Source organism: Anabrus simplex, chromosome 6 (genome assembly GCF_040414725.1).
Source record: "Anabrus simplex isolate iqAnaSimp1 chromosome 6, ASM4041472v1, whole genome shotgun sequence".
In the NCBI taxonomy this organism is placed as follows: domain Eukaryota; kingdom Metazoa; phylum Arthropoda; class Insecta; order Orthoptera; family Tettigoniidae; genus Anabrus; species Anabrus simplex.
In genome coordinates, this window is record NC_090270.1 from 200,554,332 (window position 1) to 200,582,188 (window position 27,857).

The window sequence follows — 27,857 nt, forward strand, 5'->3', positions numbered from 1 at the left end:
CTCTTACCATCTATGGCGGAGCTTATTATTCTCTTATAGTTGGGCCCACGAGAGTTGAAGTCTGACGTTTAGTGCCACCGGCAAGAAGAGGTTGACTAACGCTCAAAAACGGTCTGTTGCTATGGCAACGATAACAGAGATGCCACATTTGAATATGCTATCGCCACGTGGGTTGGCTTGCTGTCAGTCGCTTTTGTAATATTATTCGGAGTGGTGCTGTGTTAGTTGTTGCTGGTTTATGTAATTGTTTACGTGTTTGTTTCCTGAATATTATTTTCGTTGTTAGTTTATTTTTTAAAAGTTAATCAGTAGCTACTTGTACAATTCTATTCTCTATTTAACATGTGCATCTGTTGAGGTTATTGTCAGCTTAGTGAATGTGAAGTCTCATATTTATCGGTGTTCTGTCTTAAATGCCGCAATTATTGGCACAAGCTTAGAAACGGGTCAAAGTTTGACGAAAAGTTAGGAGCGATGGCAGGAGTGTACTCACAATGAAGAGACATCTGGTAAGTCTGGATTGAATTGAAAACCGCAAATATGAACCTGATTCAAAGTTTATTGAATTGCATTAAATATTTAGCCTGTACGAAAGGGTGATATGCCGCAGTTTGAGGTAACTATGACAACGCAGCGTACTTCGTAGTTACTGCTTTCACCGCTCAAATGTCAGACTTCAACTCTCGTGGGCCCAACTATAGGTAACCTCTCCTATTCGCTCCATATGACCCACCACAGAATCAGGTTCATATTCGCGGTTTTCAATTCAATCCAGACTTACCAGATGTCTCTTCATTGTGAGTACACTCCTGCCATCGCTCCTAACTTTTCGTACCAGCGATCATTCTCGATACTCTCCTGCCTTTTACTTCCAGCTTTCACTACCGTACAGAAAAGTCGATCAGTAAACAGACCGATGTAAAGATTTTTTCGTCCGAGAATCCATGTCTTTTCTACAAAATACAGTACTGTTGATCGCAGCTGCATGCTCACATCCTTACCTTTGCTACACCTTGATTCAATTTGACTCACCATCCTGGGGGAATAAACACCCTAAGTACTTGAAATGATCTTTCTCTTCCAGTTTTATATTCCCTCGATCCTCTTAGGTTTCTTATCAACTAAACATAATTAGATTGAAGGGAAACTGAAATGGGCTTCTGTAAAGATATACAGCGTGTCTCAGGAGGAATGGTCAATATTCACGGATATGACAAGAACGATCATAATTATGGATATATGCCCTATTCCGAATGGTTTCCGACACAGATAAGACTTATGGCGACGATTGGATAGGAAAGGGCTAGAAGTTGGAAGGAAGCGGTCGTGGCCTTAATTAAGGTACAGCCCCAGCATTTACCTGGTGTGAAAATGGGAAATCATGGAAAACCATCCTCAGGGCTGCCGACAGTGGGATTCGAACCCCCTATATCCCGGATACAAGCTCACAGTTGTATGTTGGTAACCCTTGTAGTCATCATGACAGCCAATCTGGCAGCCTTGCCGAATCGCGCCGAAAATAGTGACATCTACAATATTATTAACATCGTAGTTCATATGATCCTCTAGCTGAAGACGGGGGCAGGAGGCACCAAATTAAATATCAAAATGAGGGTTACTCGTTGGATGGAGTGAAGAAACTACTGGATGATACAGGAATGGGGTGCCATTGTAAAAGAAATTTATCAAGAGATGATACGGGATTGTGTAAGAAGATGGTCGAAAGAGTGAAAGACATTGAAAGACAAACAATAAAAATGTTATAGCACCAGAACACTTGTTGAATGTTGTAAAATAAGTAAAAATATGGCAGTAAGGACTAAAATACTAACAAAAACGCAAATGAGAGGGATAATTTGGGGACTGATAGGAGTATGTAAGAATCTATAAGCTATACGCTATATGACAAAAACATGAGAAAAATCGGTGCATTTTGTGCGATAAAGATATGGAAGTGGCTCATCTACTAAAAGTTTCTAAGGAAACAAGAAAGATCAGAGAGAAATATATAGATTGGAAGGAGAGAGGTAAAATCGAAAGTGAACCTGAACTTTGCACTATTGTTAAGTTTTTAAACAGAGAATCGAAGACAACAGAGGAACAATAAAACTAAGAGGTATGTGGTAAAAGTAATTTAAAGAGGATAGGGACGATGCTTGAAGCTAGTAGGAGGATTGTATGTGGAGGTATCCTAGACTCTACGACGTAGTTAAGTTTATGTAATCATGTAATTAAGTAGGGCCTACTATGCATGGGAAATAATGTATATTAGTAAGTTTTCAACTCACTTTATGTCGTACCGACACAGATAGGTCTTATAACGACGATGGGATAGGAAAGGGCTAGGAGTGGGAAGGAAGCGGCCGTGGCCTTAATTAAGGTAGGGCTGGTGTGAAAATGGGAAACCAGAGAAAACCATCTTCATGGTTGCCGACAGTGGGGTTCGAACCCACTATTTCCCGAATACAAGCTCACAGCTGCGCCCCTCTAAACGCACGGGCAACTCGCTCGGTTTATTAGTAATTATACTTAAATAATTTTGTATTACTTTTCTTGGTTGGATTATCTTTAATACTGTGTATTGTAAAACTCTAATGTATTGATTATGATTACAATAAATTAATACTCCTTCCCCAGTTGGTCGTCATCCGTGACTGCGCGAGACGAGCATTCAATTCATTAATTAATTCATTCATTCATTCATTCATTCATTCATTCATTCATTCATTCTTAACGATCCTCTAAGCTCCAAATGATGGATGAACAGTACAGCCTACAGCCATGTCCAATCATGTATTTCAACACATTTTGAGATGACACTGAATACGTCCTGTCTAGGTACGACATTTTCTCACTTTCAAATTCGATGGTTAAGAGGTTTAAGTTGAAGACTGTCGCCATCAAACTAGTAGGACCTCCTTTACAATTGTTCAACCCAGCTGTATATATCGAGACCTGGTTTTTAAAGGGAAGACATCTGGTTACAGATAGCTGTTGAAAAGGTGGTGGAATAAGAAAAAGAAGTCCTTTCGTGGTTTCCCATTTTCACACCAGTCTGAATCTACTTTAACTACGGCCACGGACGCTTTCTTCCCACACCTAGCCCTTTCCTATACCATCGTCGCCATAAGATCTATCTGTGTCGATGCGACGCAAAGCAAATAGAAAAATAAAACGGTACTACGAGTCTGAAAATGTGCGTGAATTTGCATGGGGTGATGTGAAGTTCTAACGCCGCCATTGAAGCTGTTTTAAACGAAATTGATTCGCTTTACTTTTTAAAATAATGTCTTGAAACATAAAATGAAGGTATAGGCAAAGGAGAGCGAAGGGCCACGAAGGGCGTGAAAGACTCCCTAGACCTTGGAAACCTAATACCATCGGGGTCAGAAAGAATAATGGTTGACCAAGGGGAGTCGAACAGGATAGATGAATGTGATGAGCCTGGCACAAGCAATGCCAGGACTCAGCTAAGGGCGTCGTGGTCGCCAACCCATGCTCCCAAGTTAAGATCCGCTGGGGCCCCTTTTTAGTCACTTCCTACGACAGGAAGGGATATTGTGTATATTATTCTACCGCCCCTACCCACAGGAAACATCAAGAAGGGCATCACACCGTAAAACAGTACCATGTCTACATGTGCAACACAGTTCACACCCGAGATTCCATCAAGTTGTGGGAAAAGCGGTGGAATAAGGAAAAAGAAGATGATCTGCTTCAAAAATTGATGCTCACGAAGAGGAATAAGTTGTTTACAGCAATTTATTTTTATCTGAACTTACTTTTAAGAGGACAGATAGTGTCGCAGGGTGTGCATTGAGCATGTAGGAGTTTTGAGCTAGCGAAGTTAGAAATCATGCATATATTCGACGATATTTCTTTGTTTTAAACGCTGCTTTTTAACACTAACCTTACCCAAGAGTAATAAATTTTCGGGATGAATTTAATAATTCCGAACGTAAACTAAGGACAGTCTTAAATTAACGCCTACTCCGTCTGTTGATGGCAAAAGAACAAATCTCGTTAAAATTACTTCATAAATTCTCATCATGCCTGGATAAATGAAGCACCTTCTTTTGACGTGGGATTCAGGAAATACCTTGCTCGTCCATGTGAGAACGAATGACAAAGTTTATGGCACTGGTTACACATGATGACAACAAAGTAATAATGCTCTCCCCGAAATAACAGTACTTCCATAAAACTTACGAAATATGTTTACACACTTCGTTGCCATATTATAATTATCTCGGATACTTGGCAGAATACACGTCTACAGATATGCGGATGTAACGAAGTCCATATTCCTACCATGCACCTAGCTCAGAGTTAAACTGGAATTCAGTTCATATCTATACGAAATATGTAAGAAGATTAACTTTCTCGACAACAGCAGCTCATAGGTGGTAAATCACGTGGGCGGGGATATTACTTATTTACTTATAAATCTGTAAATATGAGTATGGAGGGTAATCTTTCGAACCAAACACCAGATTTCAGTAATTCCTTCACCAATACAAAATTTTATTTCTTCCATATTATTATAAACTACTATATACTGTATGATAGTTTAACAGGGGACTAGGTTACGTTTCAAAAATGTACTGTCAGAGCCAGTGGCAGGTTGAGTCACGTAGCTATCAGGTTGCATTTGGGAGATAATAGGTTCGAACCACGCTGTCGGCAGCCCTGAAAATAGTCTTCCGTGTTTTCCCTTTTTTTTTTTTTGCAAACTGCTTTACGTCGCATCGACACAGATAGGTCTTATAGCGACGATGGGATAGGAAAGGGCTAGGAGTGGGAAGGAAGCGGCCGTGGCCTTAATTAAGGTACAGCCCCAGCATTTGCCTGGCGTGAAAATGGGAAACCACGGAAAACCATTTTCAGGGCTGTCGAGAGTGGGATTTCGAACCCACTATCTCCCGAATACTGGATACTGGCTGCACTTAAGCGGCTGCAGCTATCGAGCTCGGTTTTCCCATTTTTACACCAAGCAAATGCTAGGGTGGTACCTTAATTAAGGCCACTGTCGATTCCTTCCCACTCCTAGACCTTTCCCATCCCATCGTCGCCATAACACCTATCTGCGTCGGTGTGACGTAAAGCAAATCTTTCTATAATATGTACTGCAAATCGGAAAAAAGGTGCATCCTTTTAAAAGAGAATTTGCTGCCTGAACTGCAAGCTCTATGAAAAGACCTACTTAGAACTCGATGTTAATATGCATTACCTAACTCACTTGTCCGGCTCTATGCCTAAAATGTTAGCATGCTGGCCTGTTGTCCAAGATGTCCCGGGTTCGATTCCCGGCAGGTTCGGAGATTTTAACCTTAATTGATTAATTCTGATGGCTCTGGACCTCTGTGTGTGTGTGTGTGTGTGTGTGTGTGTGTGTGTGTGTGTGTGTGTGTGTGTGTGTGTGTGTGTGTGTGTGTGTGTGTGTGTGTGTTGCCTTAAGCATTAGCAATCATCCTAGAAGGGCCCTATCCACACACACGCACAGGTCGCCTATACGGCGTCAAATCAAAAGACCTGAACCAGCCAGTACTCTCCGGATACCACAGGCCATTATTATTATTATTATCATTATTATTATTATTAATATTCTTCTTCTTCTTGTTTTCGAATGGGTCTACTATGGACCACGTTAAGCATCATTCATTTACGGTTCTTCCTCTTTCGATCGGCCCAGTACTTCTTCATTCTTTCGGAGTGGGCTTCTTTACGTTCTCGTGACCAGTTGTTGCCGGTCCGTTTTTTGCTACTTTGATCTTGGAATCCCTTAATTTTGTTGATGATTTTTCTGTATTCCTGTCTGTTGTATACTACCTGCTGTGATATAGTATTTTCCTCGATATCCTCCTTGACCCCTTTAAGCCAGCTAGTTTGTGTCTTCCTGTTCTCCATGTATTCCAGAATTCGCTTGGCTGTTCTCTCTGGTGGCATTCTTTTAATGTGTCCGTAGAAGCAGAGTCTTCTCTTCTTGAAGGATGTTGTAATTTTTTCGGTCCTTTTGTATAGTTCCTCATTTGGTCGCAGTCTAAATTCTTGACCCACTTTCCTGGGCCCTAGTATCTTCCTCAAGATCTTCCTTTCTGTCTTATTATTATTATTATTATTATTATTATTATTATTATTATTATTATTATTATTATTATTATTATTATTATTAGCCTATATTACCTAATTCAAGTAACCTTCCAGCAAACTTTCTATGTCTTTGCACGAGCTTTATCCGGTAAAAGTAAAACTATTAGTCGTATCAGAAAAGAAGCATAGCAGCAGGATTAAAGATTAAATTTCCTTCAAAAATGTCCACATTTACTTGCTTCGTAAGTCTAACATTTTGCCATATAGCTACACTTGCACGTTTCGAGTATAGGGCCCATGAGGGGTCTCACATGTCGAGCATGGTCAAGCTGGATGGATTAGGGAAAAAATGTTTATACTATCCATTAGTGGTGCAAGTTCAGCAATTGTCATGCTTTTTCACTCTGTGACAGAAACGTTGTTAAAGTGGAAGGCAGGCGGGGAACAGAGAAAGAAAATGTGGACCAATAAAAGGGAGTACACTGCCTGATATTATATAAGGACAGGTTATGTTCCCTGGCTACCTGAACGAACGCGCTGTTATTGATGTAGAGGCCGAGAAGGGAGATGAAATGTGACGGAGAAGCCGATCAGAGGTAAGTTATTACTCTGGTTAGAAAAGAAGACCAATGAGTAAGTCCTCAACTTGTTGAATAAGGGAAAAAATAAAGCTCCTAACAACCAACAAGGAATGAAAGTTCAAGCACATCGGGCATATCATTCGAGGTGAACGATATGAACTCTGCAACTTATCGAGGGGAAAATTGAAAGAAAACGATCTGTGGGGAGACGAAGAAATTCCTGGCTTAAAGACCTGCGTCGTTGGTATCGATGAACTTCCATCGCAATCCTTCGAGCCGCTGTTTAGCGAGTTATAATAAATTAGATCGCCAACCTTCGTGGGGAGACGGCGTCTTAAGAAGAAGTTACTACTGTACATCCCGCTATTGTTGTCAGCTGTGTTCGAATCTATATTTAATTTTCACCACTGCATTGTACTCGAAATAAACTTATTAGGACGTGCTCAGTACATATAGTACATATCGAAGATTTGTTAGGTGGGGTTGCCAATTTAGCCGTGAACTGGGTAGATCTACCCATTTAGAATATTAAGTTTGCTATAAAATGAAATGTCGTATGGCTTTTAGTGCCGGGATATCCCAGGACGGGTTCGGCTCGCCAGGTGCAGGTCTTTCTAACTGACTCCCGTAGGCGACCTGCGCGTCGTGATGAGGATGAAATGATGATGAAGACAACACGTACACCCAGCCCAATTAAGGTTAAAATCCCCGACCCGGCCGGGAATCGAACCCGGGACCCTCTGAACCGAAGGCCAGTACGCTGACCGTTCAGCCAACGGGTCGGACAAGTTTGCTATACATTTTCGGAAACGCCTCTAGTGGCATTTTGACTTTTCTTTCCCTAACTTGGCCATTTCTAGCCATATTTACCTTGCATTTTTTATTGTGATTTCCAGTGCAGTTACAGATTTTAATATTGCTAGTTTAGATATTTTGTGAAAGTAATTGAACATCCTTGTTTCATAAAATAATCACCAAAAATTCCGATTCGACTTTTCCCACGTGTTCATCTACCTAATCTTGCGTAACATATTTTGGTTATTCATTTGAGAATTAAATGAAAATTTCAAATTTGTCAGAAGACACCAAGGAGAATTTAAAAGATAGGTATGTACATTTTACAAATTTTAAAATATTTACAAAAATTCAAAATTGGCTGCCAAAATACATCAAAATCTTCCGAGAAATATTACTAGTAAGGGTAAATGAAGTCTTAGAGAACAGTTAAATAGCCCATCACAGACTTAGTTGTAGGATTTGAAAGGTGTATTGAAAAAAACTGAAAATCAGTGGTGGAATGTAAGTTTTTTAAGTGCGTAAACAGGTCCTCCACGGCTGATTTCTGGCTAGAATTTAATCGGTATAAAGATGCTGCAGTAGATTTAGAATTGGTCTAGTTTGTTCTTTCGGCACTAACTTTGTGTCATTCAAATACATAAGTCGAGCGTAAATGAAGTTTTTCATATGTTCTTCGATTTGTTCGATTAAATGTGAAGGAACCATGCCATCGAATTTTCTGATTTTTTTTTTTTTTTTTTTTTTTGCGTAGAACGTTTTCATGTAACTTACGCACGTATACTACCTGAAGCTGCAGTGCAGTGGCGTTCTTAGAATTGTTTGTTGCACATTACGCATGCAGAATATGTTCTGAAGCCACAGTGAAGTGATGTGTAGCAACTGTGATGTACTTAAGATTTGCTTTATATATTACGTTAAACATACGTATGTCTTGAAGCACGGAACGGCAGGTAGTATTATCCGAGGCGCAAAAGAAGCTATTACCTATCTCAAAAGCATATCACTCTACTTCAAGATCCTCCCTCTGACAAACCATTCACATTTTTTTAAAAATAATATTTTTTATGGACTGCGGACATTCATCCCAACCTTCCGTAAGGCTATTTGTACTCATCTCCCAAACATCAGCCTGTATTCAGAATTAACGGCACATTTTTTTTAGCATGAACACCTGGCACAAATGTGCTCTTACTAAATTAATGTTAAAAAACTTATAAATAAAAGTATCAGAAGTAAAACGGATTTACAACAATGGCATAATTTAAATGTTATTAAAACAGGTTTCAAATGTACGAGTAGATATGTTTTATCGACTAAAAAACTTCAAAAACTTACAGCGTTAGTCTCGAGAAAAGAACTAGAATACTCACACAAACCAATATATATATATATAACTAAAAGTTCGCAGCTACACTAATTCAATCGCCACTCTAGTCCCTTACCAGACGATAATTCTCAATATATTTGACAATTTTAAGCGAAAAAAACAGAATTCGAACTGAGCTGTGTCGGAGTCACGTCACAAGTTGTGGGAAAATTGGGATAGGTGCTATCGAAATAACAACGTATCTAGTCAGTATTTTAAAATTGAACTGTTTATGTCTTAATTCTAAACCAATATATACATCACGATTATGAGTTCCAAATCATGCTCGGCTGATCCTCCAGTAGATCAGAATTCACGTAACGACGCTCGGGCGCCACAACTTTGACAAGCCCTTGATAAGATTTTGACGCACGACATTGGAGATTTTGCAGATCTGACTGGAATGCATTATTGATATTTTTGAAGCCATTTATTATTGTCCATATATCACGACTTTTCACGGAAGAAAGACCTTTCGGGCATTATCACATCACAACTTTCTCAAATTGTCAATATTTTTGTGTATGCATGTAAAGCCCACTGAGACGAATCAAATGAAACCTCGAACGACGTGCTAACTCGCCGGAGTCTTGAGCTACACTAATTTTTTGCGGCGTGGCACGGCCATTTTTGTACCTCTAGATGGCAGCACCATTGCATCATCTGATATCATCATACCGAGGTGTCCAACTCGTTGGCTGAATGGTCAGCGTACTGGCCTTCAGTTCAGAGGGTCCCGGGTTCGATTCCCGGCCGGTTCGGGGATTTTAACCTTCATTGGTTAATTCCAATGGCGCGGGGGCTGGGTATTTGTGCTGTCCCCAACATCCCTGCAACTCACACACCACACATAACACTATTCTCCACCACAATAACACGCAGTTACCTACAAATGGCAGATGCCGCCCACCCTCATCGGAGGGTCTGCCTTACAAGGGCTGCACTCGGCTAGAAATAGCCATACGAAATTATTATTATTATCATACCGAGGTCACCGAGAGATTTGGCCGCGCTGTTAGGGTCACGTAGCAGTGAACTTGCATTCGGGAGATAGTGGGTTCGAACACCACTGTCGCCAGCCCTAAATATGGTTTTCCGTCATTTCTCCATTTTCACACCAGGCAAATGCTGTACCTTACTTAACGCCACGGCCACTTCCTTCTCACTCCTAGCCCTTTCCTATCCCATCGTCGCCATGAGACCAATCTGTGTCGGTGCGACGTAGCAGGTGCATGCATAAGTTTTTGCCGGTTTCTGTGGTTAAAAAACGCGTAATTTTCGAGGGAAATTCATTTTTTTTTAAAATTCAAAATATTAACCATCGGCTTCTACACACTTCGCCCATCTTTCAGGTAAGTTATGAATACCATGTCAGAGAAACTGCTTGTCTTTTGCGGCAAACCATTCGTCGAGCCATTTTCCAAACTTCCTCAAAATTGCTGATGTGCTGCTCTGCGAGCGCGTACCCCTTTGATGCGAAGAGGTGATAATCAGATGGCGCTAATACGACGGATGCGGAAGGATGTCCCATTCAAGTGATTTCAAGGTGTCTTTCACTGGTTTTGCTGTGTGAGAGGGCGTATTGCCATGCAACAATATCACTTTGCCATGTCTACTGGCCCATTCCGGTCGCCTTTCGATCAATGGGTGATTTAAATTAATCATTTGTTGGCGATATCGTTCTGCATTAATGGTTTCGCCGGGCTTCAATAGTTCATAATACACTTCGCACTTTTGTGGCCTACCAGAGCGCGCACTGTCTTTCACGATGAAATCACCACGTTCAAACCATGTCTCATATGTTCTAATCGATGGAGCGTGTTCACCCTAGGTTTGTACCAGTAAACGATGACTTTCTACAGTCTTTTTCTTTTGATGAAATAAGAAAAGCAATGCGTGCCACAAATGTTCTTTTTCAGGCACAAACGTCGACATTATCACTGAACGATACAACACAGACGCTAGTATTTGGCGGACTCAACTTGTGTGTATTGGTAGGTTAATGTCGAACAAACTGTCGTATGTGTCAAATTCATACGCTGCGTACTGTTCGCTGGTGCCATCTCTTAGTGAAAGCCTTCCTATTTATAATAAGATATTGAATACCGTAATCGTAGGCGTTTCCTAGAAATTATTCTGATCTTGAAAATTTCATATTATTGTAACACTCACCAGCCCAAGTGCGGTTTCGAAATTAGAGACGTATTCTACGTCCCAAAGAAATTATGCTTTTTTTAAACAGCTTGAAGGCAAGGGTCAGATCTGATCATCTGCCCTACTAATTCCTCTAATGTAGTCTCATGTGGTATTGTATATGGCCAACCCGCAGATCCCCTGGTAACTGATGGCGAATACGTGGTGATCAGCTTTGAGAACAATCACACCTGTTCGAACGTTTGCCCGACAGACTGCAATAAGTTGTAAATTCGAGTGTTTCCGACGTATGAAATCATAAATGTCATCTGTTGAATATTACATCAGTCCCCGATAACATTTACTGCCTTGTTTATGATCGTGTATATACTGTACGTTGATAGAGCTCATTTACATAAGAGTAACTGCACTCTCCTCTAGATCACATCATCATAGAGCCCTATTTCATCACTTCGGCGAACTCTTCCGCTTCTGATACACTCCGAATTAATTGAGAAGCCGGTTATAATTCCATTCGCGACCGACATAGGAGTGCTTAGAGTGATTCCCCACTTCGATCCCAAGTGACTACCGGGATGCTCAAGTACACAAAATACAGACCAGGGACGCTAAATTTCCAATTCTGGTCTCAATTAACACATATTTTCATGTCAGTAGAGTCCGGCGTCTTAGCCGAATGGTCAGCTAAGTGGCCTTCTGTTCAGGAGCCCAGGTTCCGATCCAGGCCGAGTCAAGGATTTTAACTGTGTGTTATTGATTCCTCTGGATCAAGGATATGCGATTTGTGTTCGTGTTAATACACAATATTATTCATCCACATACAACACATCACACTGTCGACTGCCACAGAAAAGCACAATACTGATACATCACTTTACACAAAGTTGGCATCAGGAAGCGCATCGAGCCATAATACTGGCCCAAACCACAAGCAATACTGACCCACAATAAATTGGTATAGTGGTCAGGAAGAAGAAGAAGAAGGCTGACGACAGTACAAATTTCACAGCCGCTCATGTTGTGTGACAATCCTCCCCAACAGTTCCTGCAATATGTCCGTGAAGGGGCCTCCTAAGGCAATGGAAAATAAATATATTTTACTGTTGCTTTCCTCATTGAGCCAAAAGGACCAGTTGCATATAAATCCGGCAAACCTACAGAAAAGTGTACACTAACTGACTATGGAATAATCTAATACCTTCTTCTAGTATAGGATCACCAGAAACTGAGGAGAGATTATTAGTTTATAGCAAAAATTGTGTTGATGCATGCTTTCTATAATAAAACCGAACCCCATGGCCTATCAAGAGACCACTGCTCAGCCTGAAGGCTTGCAGATTACAAGGTGTCGTGTGGTCGGCACAACGGATCCTCTCAGCCGTTATTCTTAGCTTTCTATATCGGGGCCGCCATCTCACCGTCAGATGCCTCCTCAGTTGTAATCATGTAGGTTGAGTGGACCTCGGACCAGTCCTCAGATCAGATAGAAATCCCTGACCTGGCCGTAAATCGAACCCGCAGCCACCGGGCAAGAGCCAGGCACACTACCCCTACACAGCGGGCCGGCTTTCTATAATAAACTCTAATACAACGATTTATGTCTATTAATCCGTGTCATTGAATAGCCATTGCCTAGGAATGTTCGTGTTAGGAGCACAAGTTCACCTTTTAACTTATCCTCCTCACAAACATCCCTTCCTCGGCTGACAAAGGAGTTAAGCGCAGGCAATTATGGTCGTGAGAGGGCCCATTTAGTATGGGTGGGTTTACAGCAAATCGAATGACAAACTTTCATCACATTTCCTAGAAACCAAGGTATTTAAGAACGGCAAACATTCTCCATGTTTAGTCACCACTGTAAATTTAAAAACTGAATGTGAGCAGTTGAAGTGGTCCAAAAATCTCTATAATTATTCGTGTTCACTATGGATCAAATAACGAAAGTGGCATCGATATATCTCAGCCAGATGAGTGATGTCTGAGTGTGTAAGGCAGTCCTCTTCAAAATCCTGCATATAAAATTAGCGATGGTTGGTGCCAACGGCGATCCCATGCCATCGCCATCTATTTGTTCATATATCGCATCTTGAAAAATGAAATGCGTGGTGGTGAGGACAAGATGAAACAGAACAATGTCACCAGGAAAAAATCTTGTGCAATAGGGACAAGGTTTCTGTGATTGGAAATCTAGTGAACGAAGACACAACATCAAAATTTACTAGAATATCATCAGGAGATACGCACAGATTGTTCGCAACGGTTCGGAAATGCTCGGGCCATATAACTACTACTAAATTGGTTTCATTCCGTGCCCTTAAGAGGGTGACGCCCTCTCTTAGACCAGGAGACGTGTTGCGGTGAAATGAGGTGTGGAGTAGATGAGAGGGTAGCGGTCGTGGCCTGTACAAGGTACTGTCGCGATATCAGCCTTAAAGTGATGAGAATGGATAACCAGCTATAAAATGCAAGCCATCCGTGTTGCTAGGCGACAAGACAGATAATATGTCAGTTCACAACCCCTAATCTGTCCCAGCGATATTGAGATTTCGAGAACATTTCTACAGCTGAAATTGGCAACAGATACAAGTCGTCATCTCTCTTTTACATGAAAAGTACAATTAATCTTCCAGACCCACGACTTTTGTACTTCATAAAGAAAAACATGCTTCTTTCCCAGAAGCGATTCTGGCGCGCACAGGACGATTTCAAATACGCTCAATCCTGAGTTCTTTCACATTCCACAGTGATGCTGAGGAAATGAGAACGTTCGGAAAACTGAAAGCATCACCAGATATAGGTTACGAGAACACACAATGATGACCATCATATTTCCACAGTTTAGTGAAAAATAGCTTCCTGCCGTGAAATGAATAAGTAATCTTCACAATCGTGGCGTTATACAAAAAAAGGACTACTTCTATCAATACGAAATATAACTTTTATCGTTAAGATTGAGGAGTAACTTCTAACAAATATTGATTTTGGGTGCCTCGTTGTAGGTATTTCTATTGTAGAGATAGGATTCGGGTGAGGTAGTATTTTCCCCTTTTCCGATAAAATGCCTCTCATTCAGTTATTATGTTGCACATGGCAAAATAAACTTCACCTACTGTTTGCTTTGAAGTTGGAGTTGCCAGTGTGCTACCGGAGTTTAAGCCAACGGACACGCGTGATCGTCATATTGTTTGGATTGGACTAGAACATTAGTGACCGATTGCTGTCTATATAACTGTGCGAAGTGCGAAGTATATACGAGAGATTCTGCACTATGATTTCAGTTTATTGAGCTGTAAGTTGTAATAGAAATGAAGGGATGCGCTTAGGAAAGGAAATGAGAAATTTACATATAAATGATAGGAAATTGCAAATGAAAGTTAAATTAAATGAACGGATTTTTAACCGCTTCAAACTAGTTCAAACTTCAGAGCCAGTAGAATATCCCTACCCCTGTTCAGTCAAGTTTCAAATATTCTACTTTCCGCCCTAAAATATTTTTGAACTAAAGAAGACTGGAAGAGCAGTAGATACTGATAACAGTGAAGAGTTGATAAACACGACAGTAGTGAACAAGGGCTAAATAATACCATCCAGATTCCACAAAATCAGCTTTCATGTTTTAAAAGATCTATTTGGTTCTTCTTAGGATAAAAATAGGAAATCATATTTTTCCACAGTAACAATTTTATTCTCTTCGTTAAATTCATCAACCAACACGATCTAAATATTCCGAAAGGTGACAAAATAACTTATATTAGTACTAATTGATGCTGATGATGATGTTTGTTGTTTTAAGGATCCTAACATCGAAGGTCATCGGCCCCAGTACTAATTGCGCAGAATGCGATGATGTAAATGAAGTAGTACTTTATCCTGTTAGTTTCTCAATTCTCTTCATCCTTCAAGGCACGCCACCTCACAAGTTAGACTTAAAAGTTAGATTGTCATAATTCTCTCTCACAATTTAAGTACTGTTACAAATAAAACAGTCCGTTTTATGGATATAATTTAGGGTAAACTTGGCAAATATGGGCACCATAAGGTATATCTGAAGAAAAGGAGCACTAAAACAACTTCCATTTTCCTGGTAAAAAATCCTTGAAAACTTACAACTATTTCCATTCGAATAAAGCTTGAACTAGCCTCTATCCCATAGTGGTTGACATACTGTGCAGCTTCGCAGCAAACCCTGCAACTGCCCATATTTGCCAAACTCTTAAGGTAATATGGGCACATATTCTGGTAATATGGGCACAAGTAATTAAATCACAATTAGAGCCACTGATATGGTTATATTCATTTTGTATTGTAACAAGGTGGTTGTATTGAACATACATATATGAAATAAGGGTAAATATATATTATAATTAAACACTGATCATGAACAAATGCTACCAAGGAAGTAGAACTAATACCATTATTAAGTTATTAACTCGGAATCACTTGAATTGAATTAGAAAATGTAAGTAAGATAAAACTGGTCAAAACTGTGTGTAATATGAAAAGTAAGAGGATTAATCTAACAGAAACAGTCACATGAGAGCACTCTGAGTCATAAATACTGACAAAGTTTTTTTTTTAAACTGCCCTCATCACAATAGAAAGAATCGCCTTCCATCTCTACGCACTACTCATGGAACCACTTAGCACATGAACCACAACACTTAGACCACTTCTGCCCTTCATTCTCATCGTAATAATTCCCCTTACACACAGGACAAATACAGGAAACTTTGTTGCTCCATATGGCTTTACGCTTTGCGGCTAAACCTCCTCTACTGACTCCTGCGATAGGCCTAGCCCTTTTCTGCGCTGAAGCCAGATTTTCTTCACTTGCAAGTTCTCTTGCAGAACACTTACGTCTTCCCCGGTTACTAGTCGTCATCTTCAGTTTTGGACTGGACCAATTTTTTCCTTTTTCACATACAACATGGCCACCCCTCGTGTTCATTTGGAGTCCTGACTCGTCGGCATTAAATATTCTGGCCGGCTTGTTTAGCAGATTCAAATCCTTCATCTCTTTTTTCGAGAATTTTAAGTTTGTCTAGGCACATAAGTTCTAGATGCTTATAACTGATTACAATCGCAATTTCTTACTGTTATTACAACACGTGACATATCCTCTTTATCCCTTTTCTGGCGGATACCCGCTCGTTCATTCCCATTTTGCATCATAATCTGGAAAAGAAGGAAAAAATATTTCTTTTTTGCGAAATAGCTACGTGCTATATTAATCGATTAACATGAAAACGTACAGATTGCCGTAGAAATAAAAAAGAATAAGTCTATCTCAGAGCCCGTCACGTAAATACAATGTAATTTGATGATGCCCATATTACCTACAATGTCACTGCCCATTTTTGCCTTAGTGCCACATTTCAGAAGTTGGCATTAATGGGAAAGAACTAACTCCCAAGCGCGTATCCTCTCGCTACAACATACCCTACACTAACCTTGCAAGCTACCCCTAGTAATATTTCTTGAAAAATAAACTTATTTTGCGTGTAGTGCCTTAAGTAAATTAACTGAGTTATTATAACGCCTCGATTTTGGAAGAGTAGACTGGTCTACTTACCTCAAACCATGTTCTTTTCAGCTTCCGTTAGCACAGTAGAAGACAACCTTTAACATACTGAGCAGGCATGACACTACACGATCACCAACCTAGCAGAGCGCATGCTTCTACTCGCTACCATTGCGTGAAAAATGAAGAATTTCTTGAATCTGCCCATATTACCTTAGTGCCCATATTTGCCAAGTTTACCCTAATGTTGGATGACCCAATTAGTACACACAATTGTATTTGAGAATGAATGATAACAGTTCTCTAATTAATAGTTATTTACAAGTCTCTTGTCCTCCCCACAGCAGGTCGCTAGCTCTGGTATGTACCTGAAAAGACGGTCCTTTTAGTAAGACTGATTTACAGCACACCTTTCACTTCGCTTCGCACACAACAGGAGCTTCACGCACACAGGTTCGAACACACTGCCTGTTAGCAATCACAACGCACTATCACTGTTCCTTAGCTCGATTCCAGACAAGTCCGTCACTCACACCGTCATACCACGTGACCGCTCCACACAGTGAACTACTCAGTACATACAGTATTACTCCGCAAGACGATAACACAGCACCACTAAACAATAGCGACCACATATAAACATTACTCTCCGTACTACTCCTCTAACATACTCAGCACCGAGCGAGTTTGCCATGTGGTTAGGGGAGCGCAGCTGTAAGATTGCATTCGGGAGACAGTGGGTTCGAGCCTCACTGTCGGCGGCCCTGAGGATGGTGTTCCATGCTTTCCAGTTTTCAAACTAGGAAAATGCTGGGGCTGTACCTTACGTAAGGCCAGGGCTGCTTCCTTCCCACTCCTAGCCATTCCCTATCCCATCGTCGCCATAAGACCTGTCTGTGTCGATGCGACGTAAAGCGACTTGTAAAAAAAAAACTCAACGACGACAGTCACGACGAGCACTACTACTGTTCACACACTCCAGCAACAACTACTGCCGTCCAGCTCCAAAACATAACGACAACAACAACACTCCAACACTACCGACACTAACGACACTCTCCCAACACTACGCTTTCTTTCATTCACATCTGTAGTACGGAACAATTATGTGCGGGAATTCTACGGGGGCTCAGGATGATTTTATATGGCAAAAGAAAGCAATCAGTTGCATACAGGAAATTTCAGACAAGCAGTCATGGAGGACCGTTTTCCAAGAACTGGAAATAATGACTTTTCCCTCAATATATACTTACCAATACATAATGGACATCAAAGAAAACCTGATTAATTACCTATTAAGGAAGGAGGTAGATCAACATAATACAAGACGAAGAAATGGTACAGACACTCCTCGTGTTAGATTGAAGAAAGCACAAAAATATCATAACTACACAGGAATGATACTCTTTAACAAGCTTCCATTGGAATTAAGAGATATATCGGTGAAATCCTTGCAAACGATCCTAAAAACTGGCATAGGGAAAATAGCATTTATTTACAGTATACGGGAATTTGAAGAAAAGTTAGTGCATCTCCATATAAATGGGTAAAGATGTTAGTATAATATAAATATGTGGGTATATTACTTGTAGTAAAGCATAAAATAGTTAGTATACATTCCACGAGAATGAACGATGTTTGATAGTATAGCATATATATAGAAATGATTTTAAGAACATATATTTTATGGAATATTGTAATTTTGTCTATTACAATGTAGGCCTACATATTCTCACATATCTGCTCCAACAACTCTTACACACACTGTCTGCGGCGAGACTATTTTTATATACTGGTGATAAATTACTGGAGTCTTCAGGGTGCGGGTAGAGAAGAAACATTTTCCTTTCGCATTCCAGAAGGCGTACGGGGAAACCACACCCCCGCCCATCCGTATATTTCCATTTGTCTGGTAGATTCTGCGTTCGTGCGGAAAAAATTAAAGTATACTTTCCAAAAATATTTGAGTACTGTTAATACGGGTCTTCAATCATGAAATTTATTTCATGCACAAAAAGTAGTTGCCATGACTTATGCCCCAACCCTCATTTTATTATTCTAACGCACTTCTATTTACAAGTTTGAATGTTTAATGTAATCTCATTAAAAGTTACGTTTTGAAGCTTGGAATTATGCTATACTTCCCATGGAATTCTAATTAATACAACTTTCTTTGAAATTTGATCTCTGTTCTCAGTGAAATCAAGGCTCATTGATAAAGCAATTACTCAGCATATTGTAGCAGTAGAGACATTCTGCCCTAAATGATACTGGAAGGTCTGAGTCACGTTTCTGGCAAACAACTGGCTATCTGATCAATAACATCACAGTCACGTTTCAGACATAGAGCTGGGAGGTGATCATCTAACGGTCACAAGTCAAAGAGTAAACTGATTTATATTTCTCGTTATTATACAAAGTTACATTCTTATACAATGTTGCATGACCTTAACATATATAGTGGCTCTTCTGCTACATAACCACGCAGGGCAACACAAAGTAAAGTAAAGACAAGAAAAGCCATCTCTCTACAGGGCATGATACACCCCTGAAGGGATATTATGATTAATATGACGGTGATGATTATTATTATTATAATTATTATTATTATTATTATTATTATTATTATTATTATTATTATTATTATTATTATTGTTACGGAGTATCGTGGATTTGCAGAGGTGAAAGAAGGTGCGGGGGTGAACAGATCTCAAAATACGAAATTAAAGTTAAGATAAAATTTAACAAGGTTATATTTTCTTTAGCAAAATCAAGAAATAACAAGAATGGCAGGTACAGAGTAGCAAGGTAACAAATGTACAATTACAGAATTCACAGGATTTGGACTTTGAGCCCCGGACTCACAATTCTTGAGCAATTAGCCCAACTTTACCCAAAAAATACGATTCGACAAAGGGGCAGAAGACCCAATCATGTTCAGGAGCACTTGCTCCCAATTACAAAATAAAGCCTCCTCGAGGCACCCAAAATCAATTTCAACAGCGCAATCCGCTCTCAAAGTTTAAGCCTATCAAAGGCCACACCAAACTCAACTTTCAAGCTGTCCTCCAAGGACACAGACACAGGGGTAAAAAGATACCCAACCTACTGAGGCCTATTAAGTGAAGAAACAGAAATATTACATGGCCTCGACAATACCAAATTGAGAGGAGGCGAAGCTGCACTCCTAATACATTTTGTTTAAAACCTACTTGGCATTAGGCCGTTAATGCAGGGGCTAATCCCATACTAAAGAGGTGACTTATATGAGAAGACAATTTACATTACGCTAGAAGAAACGGTTGAGAAAATAAGTTCACCTCGAAGCAATATGAGTGGGAGCTCGAGAGGGTTAAGCACTCTCTATCCCAATTTATAGTTTAAACAGATAGAATTGATACCGAGTGTCTTTACATTTTAAGGGAAAATTACATTGTAAAAGGCTTCGGACCTGCCCCGAGAGTTAAACTGCTGAGCTAGCAAGAAAAGAAGTTATTAAACGGCCATTACCTTGTGGATGAACTGCTGCCCGAAGAAAGAGGCGCTTCCCGCCCCCTGCTACGTACTTTACACACTGAAAGATGTTACTGAAGTGGCGCGGAGACCCGAAAATCAGCAGTTTATATACTCTCGCGGAAATTTCGAGGCGTTTCAAGAATGAGAACACCCTCCCACAAGAATTTTATTGGCTAACCAAGAAAACCCCTACACAAGATGAAGAAGAAACACATTATTGGTGGAAAATTAATTCGAGAAATTCGGGATTGGTAAATTCAAAACAAGGGGAAAGAAGGGGTTAATATTGCCAACATAAACAATAACTGAAAGAAATTTAACAAGGAACAAACTTATGAATTCAAAATTTCTCCAAAAACATAGTTCTTTCACTTCGCACTAGGGTGCACAATTGTAGTTCTTCAGTAGTGCCATCTGGAAGAGAATGTCCACACTTCTTACTACAGGCAAAACAAAAATACATCGAAAACGACCCAGTTCAGAAACTTCAAAATTTACAAGTAGTGACATCTTCTGAAAAACTTGAGAAATAGCACTGTAGTTAAAGTTCAGGCTTCCTCCAGTAGAGGGGTTTCAACTGGCGCAAAGTTTGAATTAGCGGCGTGGAGGTGTACCACCCGGTACAATTATTATTATTATTATCAACAAAAAAGGAAAGCTCTTTACATGGAAAAACATTAGTATGAGCCTTAGGAAACGTATTGTGAAGATGTATGTGTGGAGCGTACTATTGTATGGTAGTGAAACCTGAACTATTAGCTTGGCTGATAAGAAACGTATAGTAGCCTTTGAAATATGGTGCCACAGGAATATATTGAAAATTCCATGGGTGGACAAAATCACTAATGAAGAAACGCTGAAAAGGATTGGAGAGAAGCCATGTTTATGGAATATGCTTACTCACCGAAGATACAATTGGATTGGACATATCTTGAGGCATGAAAGTCTTTTGGACACAATACTGGAGGGCAGTGTGGAAGGAAAGAACTGTAGAGGTACAGCAGGCTAAGATATATAAAACAAATCATTCACGACAAGGGTTGTGATAATTACTTGGACTTGAAGATATTAGCCACAGACCGGAGTTCATGGAAACCAATCTTTGAATTGAACATCATAGAAGAAGATTAAATTATTATTATTATTATTATTATTATTATTATTATTATTATTATTATTATTATTATTATTATTATTATTATTATTGTTATTATTAACCCTGGCCTGTCCCCAATATAATGGGGTCGGCACTTGATGACGATTTGGTCAGTTGTAGAACCGGATGCCCTTCCTGACGCCAAGCCTTACTGCCTGTTACTGGGGTGGAAGTTGATTGAGACGAACACACAAACACTCAGCCCCCGAGCCAGAGGAATTAACCAAACACAGCTGAAAACTCCTCGATCCGGCCAGGAATTGAACACAGGGGTTCTTCTGCACCGGAGACCGATACGCTGAACATTCAGTCAAGGAGCTTGATAATAATAACAGGCCTAATAATAATAATAATAATAATAATAATAATAATAATAATAATAATAATAATAATAATAATAATAATAATAATAATAATTTTCTTCCGCTTCTCTCAGTTTTATCTGGGGTCTCTTGAGCCACCCAGGATCATTTTTGTTTTTGGCCAGACGTGATATCAGGAATGAAAATTTCAACCCAGGATTGACTGGGATTCGAATCTCAGCCTTCCAGGTGGGAAGCCAACAGCTAAACCACTGAGCTAATAAATAGTATAAGATATACCCGTGGTCCACAAACATTTTCAGCTCACAGCGCCCTCACTGAATGAGGGTATTCCCATGGTTCCCCAGGTCTAAATACCTTAACACTTACACCTTGCTAGTGTAATAAGTTAAGTTAGACAAAATTGAAATACGCATTTACACTACATGAAATATAATAAACATAAAGTGTACAATTCTGCTATTGAAAACAAAAACAATCATCTGCTGATAATTTGTGGGGTGGATGGATGAGCCTGTTGATCGCCACCTAAATTCTTAACTAGCAAATGTACCCATGCTTCGCTATGGTATTCTACATTGTATACGGATATCGAAGTAAATTACTGTACATGCTGTGAATAAGATTTTTTTTTAAATTGCATGTTTCTTAGCGTTATCTGAGAAACAGCACGGGGTGGTCCCCATACTTTGTTTCCAATGTAAAGTGTGAGTTATGGAGTTGTGATGATAACGTCAGGCTCACTTGCCTATTGCCATTCATAATCGAGTTGAGTTTACACTATAATGGCAGGCCCCATTGCCTACTGCGCGGTCACAATCGATTTGGGAAATTTTTGTTACAATGGCAGGCTCCCTCTCCTATTTCCGGACAGATTATATTTGAGGGGTTTTTATTATAATGGCAGACAACTTCCCTACTGCCAGTTAAAATTGAGTTGTGCTGCTATCATTATAATGACAGGACCTTTTTATTACCGCCAGCCAGCTTACTGCCAGTCACACCAAGTTGGTGAGTTTCCATTAAAACAGTAGGCCACCATGCATAATGCCAGTCACATTTTAGGTGGGTACATTTGTTTATAATGACTGGCACCCTTGCCTACAGCCAAACACAATCGGGGAAATTTGAAAAAAAATTGCATGCTCCCTTGGCTTCTGCAAGTCAAATCGGGAATGATAGCCCCAATGCCAATTACACAGGAGTTGGAGAAGGACCCCATTCCTACTGCCAGTCAAAGTCGATGTGGGGAGTACTGATTACTGTACCGGGCGGTACACCTCTACTCTGTTTATTTAAAAGTTGCGCCAGTTGAAACTCCTCTTCTGGAGGAAGGTTGAACTTTATCTATTCTATTAATTCTCTACTTTCTCAGAAGATGTCACCACGTGGAAAATTTTGAGTTTTTGAACTGTGTCACTTTTGATGTGTTTTTGTTTCGCTTGAAGTAAGAAGTGTGAACTTTCTCTTCTAGAGGACACTACTGAAGAATTACAATAGTGCAACCTAGTGCGAAATCAAAGAACTATTTTGTTGGAGAAATTTTTATTTCAAAAGTTTGTTCTTTGTTAAATTTCTTTCTGTCATGGTTTAAGTTGGCTGTATACCCCTCTTTTTCCCCTTATTTTGGATCTAGCCAATCCCGAATTTCTTTAATTAATTTTCCACCAATAATGTGTTTCTTTTTCCTCTATGTAGGGGTTTCTTTTCCCGAACCAATAAAGATTTTGTGGGAGGGTGTTTTCTTTCCCCTAACGCCTAGAATCTTCCGCGAGAGGATATAAACTGCTGATTTTGGGGTCTCCGGGCCACTTCTGTTCCATCTTTCAGTGTATTAAGTACATTGCAGGAGGCGGGAAGCGCCTCTTTCCTCGGCAGCGATCTACTACCAGGTAATGGCCTATTAATATCTTCTTTTCTTGCTAGGTCGGCAGTTTAACTCTCGCGGCGGGTTCGAAGCGTTTTCCATCATGTAACCTTTTCCTAAAAATGTAACTACTCTTTTCTTCTTTTCTTGTAAAGTTACATATTGGGATAGAGAGTGCTAACCCTCTCGAGCTCCCACTCACATTTGTTTTGAGGTGAACTTATTTTCTCAAACTTTTCTTCGTTTATGTAATGTAAAGTGTTCTTCTCTAAGTCACCTCTGTAGTATGGGATTAGCCCTTGCGTTAGTGGCCCAGAGCCAGATTAGGTTTTAAAAGCAAAGTGTATTAGGAGTGCAAGTTCGCCTCCTCTCAAGTTGTATTTTAGAGGTCATGTATTAATCTTTTCTCACCTAATAGACCTCAGTAGGTTGGGTATTTTACCCCTGTGTATATGTCCTTTGAGGACGACTTGAAAGTTGAGTTTGGTGTGGCCTGGGAGAGGCTTAACTTTAAGAGCGAGTGGCTCTTTTCTAAAACTGAGAGTTGTATGCCTCGAGGAGGCTTTGCTGTGTAATTTGGAGCAAGGGCTCCAGGGTTTGAGTGGGGTCTTCTGCCCCTTTTGTTGAAATTGGTATATCGTAAAGTTGAGCTAGTTGCTCAAGAATTGTATTTCCAGGGCTCGAAGCCCAAATTCTTTAATCCCTGTAATTGTACATTTCAAGTTGTATTTCGGCTACTAAGTACCTGTTCTATTTGTTGTTACCTAATTTTGAAAAGAAAATATAACCTTGTTAAATTTTAAAATTTAATTTCTCTTTAGTAGCTTGAGACCTATTCACCACCCAGCACCTTCTTTCATGCTTAACTACCACAAAAACTCGGTAACAATTACAATAGCAGACACATACTTTCTTGATGGCTACAAATCGACATTTGTGAATATATATACAGTAGATTGGCATTAGAAAGTATATGCATGTTTACAATATTACAGACCTTCGTTTACAGATTAACTGATGCTAAACGGTACGTCATATCGACAAACGGATTGTACCATAAGACGCCGTATTTAGCGGTCTAAATGGTCGGTCCTATGACATTTTCAATATCTCATCTATTCATGGGTCAGATTGAGTTAGAAACGTTGAATATGGTGAAATTTGGGTAAGATTATCTCACGGTGCATTACTTTTCGGATAATTACTGAGATTTACCTAACTTGCTGACTAACTTTACAAATATTATATAAAACTGCATTTAACTTGAAAAATCTGAATATCTGCATTTATAATGGAAATTATGAAAATTAATATTTACTATATAAAATACACACTCGTCGAACCTTGTACTCACACTTACTTGTTACCTGCTTACTTACACATACGTTATTTGAAGGGCGCCAGCTGTCACTCAGTACAGCAATAATAGAATGAGACTCTTGACTATCTCTAGGGTGTGGGGTAATAAGCTTACTTTTGACAACATACCATATAAGTTCTGGGAAAAGGAGATTGGCGTTCGGTTTCCCCATTAATTTTGAGGTTAAGATATTTGACTGTAAATGAAATAAAACTATGAATTCGTTTGATAGAACAATATATATTCTTTAAATAATATATCAAAAAAATAGTGAGTCTTGTTGCGATAAAACAGATGAGAATGTGAAATTATGACATTGCAACTGAAAGAAACTAGGCATGAATTTGAATTCTTCTTGACCGGACATTTAACAATTTATACGAAATATTTCCCTCACTGATTCACTTGACTGTACCTTTAACACTTTGAGTGTAATTACGACGTAATCCATTGCTCTGGTGTTTACTGTAGATGTGTCACGCCTAACGTGGTGATACATCCTTGAGACTGCTTCTTCTCCATATCATCTGACTTCTTTGTAAGTCAATATGGTATGACCTCTTGGTAGGTCCAGGGTTGCCCTCTCTGACTCCTTGGTAAGCCTTGCGTCCGCGTCTTCCACTAAGTGACGGACCAACCATTTGGTCTCACTCTCTCAATGACCAATAATGGCTCACTGAGTCTTCACCATCTCTCGTTCACACTGGTTGGCTGACCACCTAAGGCCTCTTGATCTAGTAGACTACTTCACTGTACTGCATCCGTATAAGTAATGACTGACGCTACAATATGGAGCTACCTTATATAGACGTTGGTTGACACAACTACGTAATCTCCAGAAATAACAATGACATACTCCCACCTACGCGACAGATATTACATCCAGTGGTGAAATAGCCCCGCGGCGACTGAGTCCGTGCGCGCATTGCTAAATAAATACGATGACGTAGCCATGGCTTGGCGATGACTTGGCAGAATCTCCACTAATCCTGCACAATGTCCCAACGTCACATCTAATCTCTGATATATACAACAATTCTCACTGTACAGGTATTGAGTGTTATACTACACATACGTATATATGTATATATCTAAGTGCAATCTTGCAAGCAACAGGCAATTGCAAAATTGAATAAAACGGATAATTACAATAATAGTACAATATCACAGATAACATAATAATAATACTGACATAATAATAATAATAATAATAATAATAATAATAATAATAAAATACAGATAAAATCATACAATAATAAAAATACAGATATCATCTTGTAACGGGATTTGAACCGTTACATTACGTGACAGCCACAAACATAGCATTTGGCTTACATATGGCTACTGGGTGCGGCAATGTTCGTGTAGAATTTCATGATTCTATCTTTCCTATAAGTGATTCAAAGTGTGAATTATGCGCGTAAAAAGTGCAGCATATGACAGGGTATGGAGGGAAAAGATGTTCACTATACTGGAGGACTATGGAATTAAAGGTAGACTATTAAAATAAATCACAGGCATTTATGTTGACAATTGGACTTCAGTGAGAATTGATGGTAGAATGAGTTCTTGGTTCAGGGTACTTACAGGGGTTAGACAAGGCTGTAATCTTTCACCTTTGCTGTTCGTAGTTTACATGGATCATCTGCTGAAAGGTATAAAATGGCAGGGAGGGATTCAGTTAGGTGGAAATGTAGTAAGCAGTTTGGCCTATGCTGACGACTTGGTCTAAATGGCAGACTGTGCCGAAAGCCTGCAGTCTAATATCTTGGAACTTGAAAATAGGTGCAATGAGTATGGTATGAAAATTAGCCTCTCGAAGACTAAATTGATGTCAGTAGGTAAGAAATTCAACAGAATTGAATGTCGGATTGGTGATACAAAGCTAGAACAGGTCGAAAATTTCAAGTAATTAGGTTGTGTGTTCTCCCAGGATGGTAATATAGTAAGTGAGATTGAATTAAGGTGTAGTAAAGCTAATGCAGTGAGCTCGCAGTTGCGATCAGCAGTATTCTGTAAGAAGGAAGTCAGCTCCCAGACGAAACTATCTTTACATCGGTCTGTTTTCAGGCCAACATTGCTTTACGGGAGCGAAAGCTGGGTGGACTCAGGATATCTTCTTTATAAGTTACAAGTAACAGACATGAAAGTAGCAAGAATGATTGCTGGTACAAACAGGTGGGAACAATGGCAGGAGGGTACTCGAATGAGGAGATAAAGTCTAATTTAGGAATGTACTCGATGGATAAAGCTGTACGCATAAACCGGCTTCGGTGGTGGGGTCATGTGAGGCGAATGGAGAAGGTTACGTTACCTAGGAGAATAATGGACTCTGCTATGGAGGGTAAGAGAAGTAGAGGGAGACCAAGACGACGATGGTTAGACTCGGTTTCTAATGATTTAAAGATAAGAGGTATAGAACTAAATGAGGCCACAACACTAGTTGCAAATCGAGGGTTGTGGCGGCGGTTAGTAAATTCACAGAGGCTTGCAGACTGAACGCTGAAAGGCACGACGAGCAGCATGTCTACATGCATTGAGACAGAATGAGAATGGACCTCAAAAGCGTGTCGTGTACACATAGAAGACACGGGCTCATACCCATTACACAGTAAAGAAGTGCAGGACAAGGAACTATTGTGGTTCATGCGGGTGGTGAAATGGGTTTCATTCAAGGTGCAAAGTTGACTTATGATTCGAAGTCACAATCACAGGATTACCATGACGAAATGGACTGTACAAGCTATACTAAGTGGATTCAGGAGCGACTAGTCCCAAGTCTTCCGTCTGACTATATTGTAGTACTTGACATTGCACCGTATCATTCCGTGCAGAAAAACAAACACACGTGCTGCTTGCAATGACATTTTAGTGTCATGGTTGAAGGACAACAAAATTGCTATGGCTGACGAAATGACCAAGAGTGAATTGGTGGAACTTGTAAAAGCAGATAAACCGGAACCTGTGTACACTGTAGATAGTAGTTTGAAAGACAGTGGGTTTACTGTTCTGAGATTATCTCCCTATCACTATGACCAGGGGCGTAACTTTAGGATCTGCAGGGTCTGCAATGCAGGCAGGCCCGAATCTTTAAGGATCCTCGCAGACTCCTCATAAATAAATAA